The sequence below is a fragment of the Macrotis lagotis genome, chromosome 1 (genome assembly GCF_037893015.1).
Source record: "Macrotis lagotis isolate mMagLag1 chromosome 1, bilby.v1.9.chrom.fasta, whole genome shotgun sequence".
Classification (NCBI taxonomy): domain Eukaryota; kingdom Metazoa; phylum Chordata; class Mammalia; order Peramelemorphia; family Peramelidae; genus Macrotis; species Macrotis lagotis.
Window position 1 is genome coordinate 279,822,694 of NC_133658.1, and position 10,548 is coordinate 279,833,241.

Sequence of the window (10,548 nt, forward strand, 5' to 3'; positions counted from 1 at the left end):
CCTTTTTCTAATAATAGGTCTGATTATATCTTAAAGAAAATTTGTGTTTAGATTTCCTTTTCCAGGAACCAATATTTCTCCAACTAACCTGAATTAAAGAAAAATCTCTTTCAGAGATAAAACCTGGATTGCATTACATACACAGATTCAGTTTCCAAATGACCCAATCTTTATTGGGATCATGGAGTATGATTTTTATTTTTCTATATTCTCCTGCTTTGTTATTTTCCTAAGTTTCTCTTACTGTACCTGCTGGCTTTTCTCTTTATCGACCCCTACTGGCTCCTATTAATTGGCCCTTTTGGTTTTTGTTTGTTTAGTCTTATTTTGAGGTTTGCTACCTCTAGACTGTAAGCAGTGGATCTCTTTTTTTTTTTTTTACTTTTTTTGCAAAGCAATGGGGTTAAGAGGCTCGCCCAAGGCCACACAGCTAGGTAATTATTAGGTGTCTGAGGCCAGATTTGAACTCAGGTACTCCTGACTACAGGGCCAGTGTTTTATCCACTACACCACCTAGCTGCCTCTAAGCAGTGGATCTCAATCATGGCCTCAACTAGATATCATTCTCTACCCAAATCTTGCAATCAAGAACCTTTGGATGCTGCTGTACCAACCAAGTTCCTCTTGCCCACCTTTCCCCCTTGATTGGCTAGCACAATGCCCCCTTTCAATTCTGAAGTAGTTTCAGAAGAAAACTCTTGTGCACTGATACAACCATTCTGGAGAGCAATATGGAAAGTATGCCAAAAGACTCATAAAACTGATCATAGCCTTTGACCAGGCAATATCAGTAATAGGCCTACATCCAGAAGAAATCATAAAAAATCAGAAAAGTCCCACATGTTCAAAATATTCATGGCTGCTCTTTTTTGTAATGGCAGAGGATTGGAAATTAAAGGGATTCCCATCAATGGGGGAATGACTAAACTAGTTATGGTATGTGAGTGTTATGGAATATTATTATTCTATAAGTAATCATGTATAGTAGAGAAGCATGGAATGAATTACAGGAGCTGATTCTGAGTGAAAGGAGCAGAAACAAGAGAACATTGTACAAATCAACAACATATGAGTTGATCAACCTTGATCGATGCAGCTACTTTCCGCAATCCAGTGAGCTACGACCACCCTAGAGACCAGCTATTGACAATGCTATCCCCAATCAAGAGGAAGAAAAACAAAACAAAACAAAACAAAATAAAAAATCCTACAGAATCTGAATGAACACTACATTATCTTTTAAAACATTTCTCTTATTCATTTCTTTCCTATATCATGATTTTCTTTCTTTTTCCTTAATCCTGATTCCTCATATGTCTGATGAATAAAAGTCAAGTCAGTCCTGATTGCCCACTTAATGCCTCTCTCCCATTAGCATTTGAATGATCAGCACTGGGCAACTCTGAGGTTTGCACAGAGTCTGTATTGGGATATCCTACTGCTACAGTGACCCTGCCAAATCCTCATTGTTTCAAACAAAAATGTCTCAATCTAACCTTTGAGTATGAGCTTGAATGTGATCTCTTCCCTCTTTGCATTTCTGACAATCCTATTTTCTTGCATTTTCATATCTTACCTTTATTGTAGGCATTTCTATATATTTTATCTCCAATCTTGGATTTATAAGATTTATGAGGTTAATTATATACATATTATATATATATATAATATATATATATATATCATTATATCTGACATAATCCCATAGAGCAGAAAATGTACTTATAAGAAATACACAAAATACATACAAAATTATACAAAAATGTACATGTAAACAAACATACCCCAAAATGCATGTTTTTCTGCATGTATATATATATATTCCCTATACATTTTCTTCTTCTAGTCATTCTCCCACTCATTTATCATATAAATATAAATAAGATATATATATATTCATTGTTGAAAAATAATTAATTGTCATATCATAAAGTAAGATTTTGGCTAAATAATCTGTCGATTTACCTTAATTCCTCTCTAGGTAATGTTAAAGGTTTCTTGAAAAAGAATATATGGTATATTTTCATTCATTCATTCTTTCATTCAACTCATATTTATTAATAACTTCTAGACCCTGAAGATACAATGACAAAGATGAAACAATTCTAACCCTTCAAGGAATTTGCATTCTATTGAAGAGGTTTCATAACATCCTTCAGTAACAGAAAGAATCTGCTGAGGGCCAATTTTCTGTCCTGAGAAACATTTCTCCTAATTTGATCATTTAATATGACAACTTGATTTATTTTATCCCCAGGTTTACAGTCTTCTTTTCCTTACTAATAAAGAAAGACTTTTACTCTTCCATGATGAAAAGGAGGGGAGGAATAGGAGGGCAGAGTCATAGGATATATATCAAAGAGTTCTCCTCAAAGTGTCAATTCCTTGTTTCTGTAATTATATAAGATAAATATAACTTAGTTATCCTCTTTGAAACTTTGAAGATAAAGAGTATTGCTTCTTAAATCTGTGAAGCAAATAGAAGTAAGCTTTGGGAGAGGGAAGCAATAGAGGAAGAAAGTTTTATAATAATTTTTAAAATTAACTTTACATGTAATTAGAAAAAATAAAATGTATTTAAAAAGCAGAATTATTTCTCACTCTTGTGTATAGTGTTAAAGTCTATGTTGCCTTGCCTCTTAGTCCATTTTTCCTTCTAAGGTTGTTCTAGATATTCATAAGACCAAACAAAACATGGTAGCTTCATTAGTTACTAGTTCCTAGGTCAGACCAAGTCCAGACTGTATGAGGTAAAAGAGCCTAGAGAATTGATTTTGGTCACTTCTTCATGTCCACTGGTTAGCAAGGTAATATTTGCCTTCTGAAGAAGATTTCATGAAGGTTATCACTCTCCATAATGAGTTTTTAGATAAAAATCCTCAAAGGACTTCCTTCCTCAATCTTAACTATAACATTGAAGGCCAATGAAGTAGTGGACCAGGCTCCTGAGGGCTGAGAAATAACATATGGGTAAAAATTGAAGAAAGGAAAACACACTAGTTATAGAATCTTGAAATTGTGAAGTTGAAAGACATTTTGGTCTAAATTTCACAATTTACAGATGAGGAAGCTAAGTCTTTAAAGATAAAAATGGATTCCTGCTTCAACCCCTCCTATTACATATTTTAGCAACATCTTAGAGTAAAAAAGAATTCTCCTAAGAGCTAAAAGTTGGCCCTAGTGATAGCTCTTACATTAACTATTTGTGTGACTTGGGGCATGTTACTTTATATATTGAAAAGTTTTTTTAATACACAAATTTTCTTATCTAGGAATGAAAATAGTCATTTGTACTGTGTCTTTTATTAGCTTATGCTGAGAATAATATACCTTTCACTATCCTCAATGTATTTTGCTTTTAAAAATGACTGACTGATTTTACTGACTACTAGATTATTGCACTTAGAAGCAGGAAGGGTTTCCAGTTAGAATGAAGTTAGCCATTTGAAAGAAGTATGTCATAGAATCACAGAATTTTATGCCCTTAGAGATAACCTGGTATAACTTCTATATATGACCAGCCATCCGAAGACTTTCTGATAATATCCTCTCCTTGATAGTGTTAGTGCTCCTTCACCAAAAATTTCCTTCAATATATTTTATATAATGGCTGCATGCACAGTGAAGACCTTGATGCTAGTCTCTCCACCATCAAATAAGGATTGCAAGATACTGTGTGCATTTTTAATCTCTTTGTGGTCCAGTCAAGTCTCTAAGAGTATAAAGAATAAAGCAAATGATGATGGGAATTGGTAGGGAAAATTTCTTCACCCAGAAATTTTCTACGTCAGGGTAGTCATAAGTCCTTATATATTAGGTTACCTCCACTAATGGAATGAATTTTTTCTTAAGGGAAAACAGACTAATTCTGCTAGACTAAGTCTAGCACAATGCCTGGCTCATTGTCAATGCTAAGCATTAATTAATGTTTTTTGATTGATAGATAGAAATTATCCTATTGAATTAGACTGGAAAGATTGAGTCTCAGAGGATTTCTCATTCTGACTATTTTAAAAGAAGACATATTAGCTCACAGGTACACATACACATACACATACACACAAGCATCTTTATAGTTTCAATTTGCTTTGAGAAGACTAGTATTTTTCCATCTTGTCCTAAACCTGTCTTTGAGTCCAAAAAGAGCTTCTGTTTTTCTTATATGTTACCTGTCCAACTTCTCCCAGATCACTCCATCCCACTTTCCTGTGCCCAATCTTTCTCACTTATATCTGGTTAATACTTCTCAGCACAGCTATGGTGAAACTAGGGGTGACAAACCAGAGCTATCTCGAGACTCAGCAGCAGAAGCTTCATTTCCCCAATATGTTTCTGTAGCTTCATTAATAGCTAAAGTTATAAGAATGATTAAAAATTATCTGGGGTCTCTGGTCTCTTGATTTTTTACTCTTAATAGGTCCAGATTCCTGATGAGATGAACTCACATGGCTTCCCTTAGATGTACTAAAGAATACTTTATGTGAAATGTCTCTTGTCGATAGTTATTCATATTTGAGCATTCTGAGGACACTGACTGACATATCCTTATAGGCAATGAATATCTTACATTTCTGAAATTTAAATTCCAAGAATATTCAGTATAATTTTGGTTAAACTTTTTAAAGTCATATTTAGAAGTTATTTTGGATCAGAGTCGAAACTGCTCTTGTTCCTATGGCAATTCTAAATTAACATAAACTTACTAAACAACTGTGGTACTCAGATTATGTATGCTAGGCAACATAGAATAAGTGCCCAAAACAAAGAAAACAGTCTTACAATGTAATTGGGGAATTCAGCAAGTATTCATTAAGACTATTACATAAAAGCATCATTCTAGGAACAAGGCAAGAGGAAAAATTTTTATACAATTTGATCCCTGTTCTCCTAAAGATTGAAATCTAGTAAATCTCTAAGCCTCCTATGGTTTCATCTGGAAAAATGGAGATAATAACAATGTCTCTCATGTCTACTTCAAAAGACTGAATTGACTACAAAATAGCATAATCTTCCAAAGGATAAATTGCTATGTCAGTTTGGGATATTTTTTCCAAGTAAACTGGTGAAATTGGGACAAGTCATGTCTGTATCTTAGACATGGTTTAAATATTGTACTCACATCATACTAGTAAGGCATATGAGTGGGGAAATTTTCTCTATTGCAATAATGAATGCTAATGATGATGATATTTACATAAATGAGAACCAATGTATAGCTCAGTTACTTTTTTTTCAGGATCTTGTATAAATTGTAAGAAAAAGGAGTTGATAACTCTTTATGATGGAGAAACTGAGAAACAATAATGAAACAATGATCACTACTACAATTTCTTCAGAAAAACATCTTTGTGTTATCCAAGTTGAGGCAATTGCTTTTCTACGTTTGACTGACACCAGGGCAGATTGGACTGTGTTCCCCATACAGACCTGGCCACAAGCTTGGCCTAAACAAGCTGCCTATACTAACCTAGTAGGAGGTTGACAGGAAACAGAAATTTCTTGTCAACCCTTGAAATGGAGAAAAGATAAAGCAGGGACTGTCATTCCTTTCATAGTCGAAGGACTCCTTACAATATTATGAGGAAGAGATATATTGGGACAATTAGGGGCAAAAATGGCATGAATATTTTGATTGGAGTTGCTGTTGACTTGGAAAGGATTAATGTACTGATTGTTAAATTAGAATGGAAGTATCTGCAACCTATATAGGTAGAACAGTGGCCCCTTACAGAAGAAAGTATTTTAGCCTTAAAAGATATAATTAAGAAACAATTAGAACAAGGGCATGTGGAAAAGAGTCACAGCCCTTGGAACTCCCCTGTGTTTGTTACAAAAAAAGAAATCATGGAAATGGAGGATGTTAACACATTTATGAAAAATCAATAAAGCTATGAAAGACATGGGTGCTCTACTCCTGGGATTACCTTCTCCTAACATGATTCCCAAAGAGCAACTGTTGTGCATGATTGACATTAAAGATTGTTTTTCTATTCCCATTCACCCACAATACTATGATAAATTTGACTTTTCCATTCTCAACACAAACCTTGGAGCTTCTCATGATAGGTATCATTGGAAGGTGTTGCCACAGGGAATGAAAAATAGTCCAATTATATGTCAATATTTTTTACATGAAGCATTAAAGGGGGTTAGGAATAATTATAAATATGCATATTTTTACATTATATGAATGACATCTTGGCATCTTATGAAAATAGTGAAGTATTGGAAGAGATATTAGGAGATACCATAGCTGATTTTAAGGAATATGGGTTAGTGATAGCTCCAGACAAAATACAAATGCATTTTTTAGGTTTCCAGGTAGATTCCACCACCATAAAAATCAAGCCTTCTGCATTGAATATAGACAAAGTATAGATATTAAATGATGTTCAGAAGTTGATAGGTGATATACAATGGAAGTTGATAGGTGATATACAATGGATACAACCTCGGATCAGGATTTCTAATGATCTTATAAAACCACTGTATGAAATTCTGAGAGGAGATGAGAATTTGTTATCAAAGAGCGAGTGGACTGAAGAAGCAAAGTCTAGCATTCAGACCATTATGCAATTGATTCATGACCAACACAGTATAAAAGTACATCATTTGCATGGCTTTGGGATAACTATTTTGGACATTGTAGAGTGTTCTATTGGGATTATATATCAGGGACAAAGCATTGTAGAATGGGTATATATAAGTGTGCAGGGAAATAATGTGTTCATTACATACTTGCAAATGATTGAACTTCTGATTTAAAAGGCTAGAAATAGAGTGTTAGGTTTATTTGGAAAAGAACCTTCAAAAATTTACCTTCCATTTTGGATGGAAATTATAGATGACAGTATTAAGCACTTGGAAGAATGACACTTAGCCTCGTTGCCTTGCAAAAACCTAAAAAAAAATGAATGAATTGGACAATTAAAATGGTGTTTCAAAAACAAAAAGGGTGAATATATGATAAGCCCACCAATAGATTAAATTGTGTAATTCATACTATAAACTTTTTGAAATTTTATTCCAATTGGCTTACTGTGGCTATGAAATTTTGGGGAACTGAATGATGCAAACAAAATAATCAGGTGTTTCAAGAGGGTCAGTTTGAATACCCTATGCAAGAAAAAAGTAATAAGGAGAAATAGGGAAGGAAAGTGGAAAAGACCTGACCAGGTAGTAATCTGAGGGCCAGGATATGTTTGTATTTCCACAGGAGATGGAAAAATCTGGGTTCCTTAAAGGAATGCCTACATTTTCACTAAAGCAAAGAATCAACATCAGGAAGAAGAAGAAGATCTCTGTAATAGAATAGTTAACTTTGAATTTTGTGAAGTTGCTTAAGAATGTATTCAATTTTTTTGAAAAGAAAGAAATTGAAGGAATTAGAATTGGAAAGGAAGAGACAAAACTCTCAATCTTTGTAGATGACATGATGTTATACCTAGAGAATCCCAAAAAATCATCTCAAAAGCTACTAGAAATAATTATCAACTTTAGCAAAATCACAGGATATAAAATAAACTCCCATAAATTCTCAACATTTCTATTTGACTAGTAAGATACAGCAGAAAGAGAAATCCCATTCAAAGTAAACTCAGACAGTATAAAATACCTGAGAGCATACCTGCCAAGGCAGAATGAAAAACTTTTTGAAAACAATTACAAGCAAATAAAATCAGATTTGAATAACTGGTCAAAGATCAACTATTCATGGATACGTCAAGCTAATATGATAAAAATGACAATTCTACCAAAACTAAACTACTTGTTTAGTACCGTGTCAATCAAAATTCCAAAAAATTATTTTAATGAGTTAGGAAACCTTGTAAGGAAATTCATGTCGAGAAATAAAAAGTCAAGAATTTCCAGTGATTCAATTAAAAAATACAAAAGAAGGTGGCAGAGACTTACCATATCTAAAATTATTTAATAAAGCATCAGAAATTGCACTTATCTGCTATTGGCTAAGAAATAGAGTGATAGATCAGTGGAACAGACCAAATGTAATAGCAGAAAATGGTCATAGTAATCTGCTGTTTGATAAACCCAAAGAGTCTAGCTATTAGGATGAAAACTCTCTTTGGTAAAACCTGTTGGGAAAAATTGAAGTTGTATGGAAGAAACTTAGATTAGACCAACACCTCATACCCTATATCAAGATAAGATCAAAATGTATATAGGATTTAGACATAAAAAACAATATTATAAGCCAACTAGAAGATCAAGGAGTAGTTTACCTATAAGATCTGTGGAAAGGGAAGCAGTTTATGACCAAGGAAGAGATGGAAAACATCATTGAAAACAAACTATATAATTTTGATTACATTAAATTAAAAAGCTTTTGCACAGACAAATTCACTGTAACAAAGATCAAAAGAAATGTAGTAAATTGGAAAACAATTCATACAACCAATTCTTCTGACAAAGGATTCATTTCTAAAATAAACAGAGAAGTATGTCAAATGTTCAAAAAAACAAGCCATTCCCTAATTGACAAATGGTCAAAGGACATGCAAAGACAATTTACAGATGATGAAATCAAAGCTATCCATAATCTTATGAAAAATTGCTGTAAATCATTACTTTTTAGAGAAACACAAAGTAAAACATGTCTGAGATACCACCTCACACATCTCAGACTGGCCAATATGATCAGAAAGGACCCTGATCAATGTTGGTAGGGATGTGGGAACTCTGGGACACTAATATATTGTCTTTCTAGAGAGCAATTTGGAATTATGACCAAAGGGCAACAAAAAATGTGCATACCCTTTGAACCAGCAATACCACTACTGGGTGTATACCCTGAAGAGAATATGAAAAATAAAAATGAAAAAACAAAACAAACAAACAAATAAATAAATATAAATAAATAAACAAATAATAGAATAAAAATAAATTAATTAAAAATTAAAATTAAAAATATGAAAAAGAGTAAAAACATTTCTTGTACAAAAATATTCATAGCAGCCCTGTTTGTGATGGCAATCAATTGGAAATTAAGTAAATGTCCTTCATTTGGGGAATAGCTTAACAAACTGTGGTATATGTATGTCATGGAACACTATTATTCTATTAGTAATTAGGAGGGATGGGAATTCAGGAAAGCCTGGAAGGATTTGCATGAATTGATGCTGAGCAAGATGAGCAGAACCAGAAAAACATTGTACACCCCAACATCAACATGGGGTTGATGGCCAACCTTGATGGACTTGTTCATTCCATCAGTGCAACAACCAAGGACAATGTTAGGCTATCTGCATTGGAGAATACCATCTCTATCCAGAGAAAGAATTCTGGAGTTTGAACAAAGACCAAAGAACATTACCTCCAATTTAGAAAAAAAAATCTGTTATCTTATTATGTAATTTTGCTATCTTTTATACTTTATTTTTCTTTCTTAAGGATATGATTTCTCTCTCATCACATTTGACTGAGATCAATGTATACCATGGAAACAATGTAAAGACTAACATATCTTCTGTGGGGGGGGCGAGAGAAGCAAGAATGGGGGAAAATTTTTAAACTCAAAATAAATAAAAACTTTCTAAAAAAATGCTGAAAATTATCCTTACATGTAATCAGAAAAATATTTTTTTTAAAAAATGGAATGTTCACTGATAAAGGCCTCATTTCTTATACTTTTAGAGCACTGCTACAAATTTAGAAAACATAAGAGCCATTTCCCAAATGATAAATGATTAAGGGATATGAGCACTTTTCAGATAAAAAAAAACCAACTATAGTTACATAAAAATAGTGATCAAAATCACTATTGAATAGAGAAATAGAAATTAAAAGAACTCTAAGGTACCACTTCACACCTATCAGATTGACTAATATAGATACTAATGCACTGTTGGTGGAGTTGTGAACCAATTCAACCATTATGGAGAGAAATTTGGAATTATCTCCAAAGTGCTACAAAATCAAGCACACTTTTTGATCCAGAAATATTTCTACCAGGTCTGAATTCCAAAATTATTATTTTAAAAATGGAAAAGGACATATATGTACAAAAATATTTATAGCAATTCTTTTTCTGTTGGTAAATAATTAGAAATTGGGATGTCCATCAATTGGAAATGACTGAATCAGTGATGGTATGTGATTTAAATAAAATATTATTGTGCTAACAGAAATGATGAGTAAAATCTTTTGAAAAAAATGTAAAAAGACTTAGGTGAACTGAAACAAAATGAAGCAAGCAGAACCAAGAAAACACTGTACACAGTAAAAGCAATGTTATACGATGATCATTGTAAAGGAATTTGCTATTCTCAGAAATACTATGATCCAAGACAATTCCAAAGTTTTCCTCACCAGAGAAGGAACTTAAGTCTGAATGTAGATTAAAGTTGGGTTTTGTTTTTTTTTTACTTTTTGTGGGGGAGCAGATTGGGAAAGATGGTTCTTTTTACTTCTGGTCTGGGTTTTCTTTCACAGTATTACTAATATAGAAATGTGCTTTACATGGTTGCACACATACAAACTAAATAAAATTCCTTGCCTTCTCAGTGAGGAGGGAGAACAAGGAAGTGGGAG

The 10,548-nt window shown here is 33.1% G+C and overlaps 1 pseudogene; it reads right to left on the reverse strand.

The window, feature by feature from the left end:
• Positions 1-584: 584 nt before the first annotated feature.
• On the reverse strand, positions 585-4,317 carry LOC141492567 (trichosurin-like; annotated as a pseudogene).
• Positions 4,318-10,548: the final 6,231 nt, after the last annotated feature.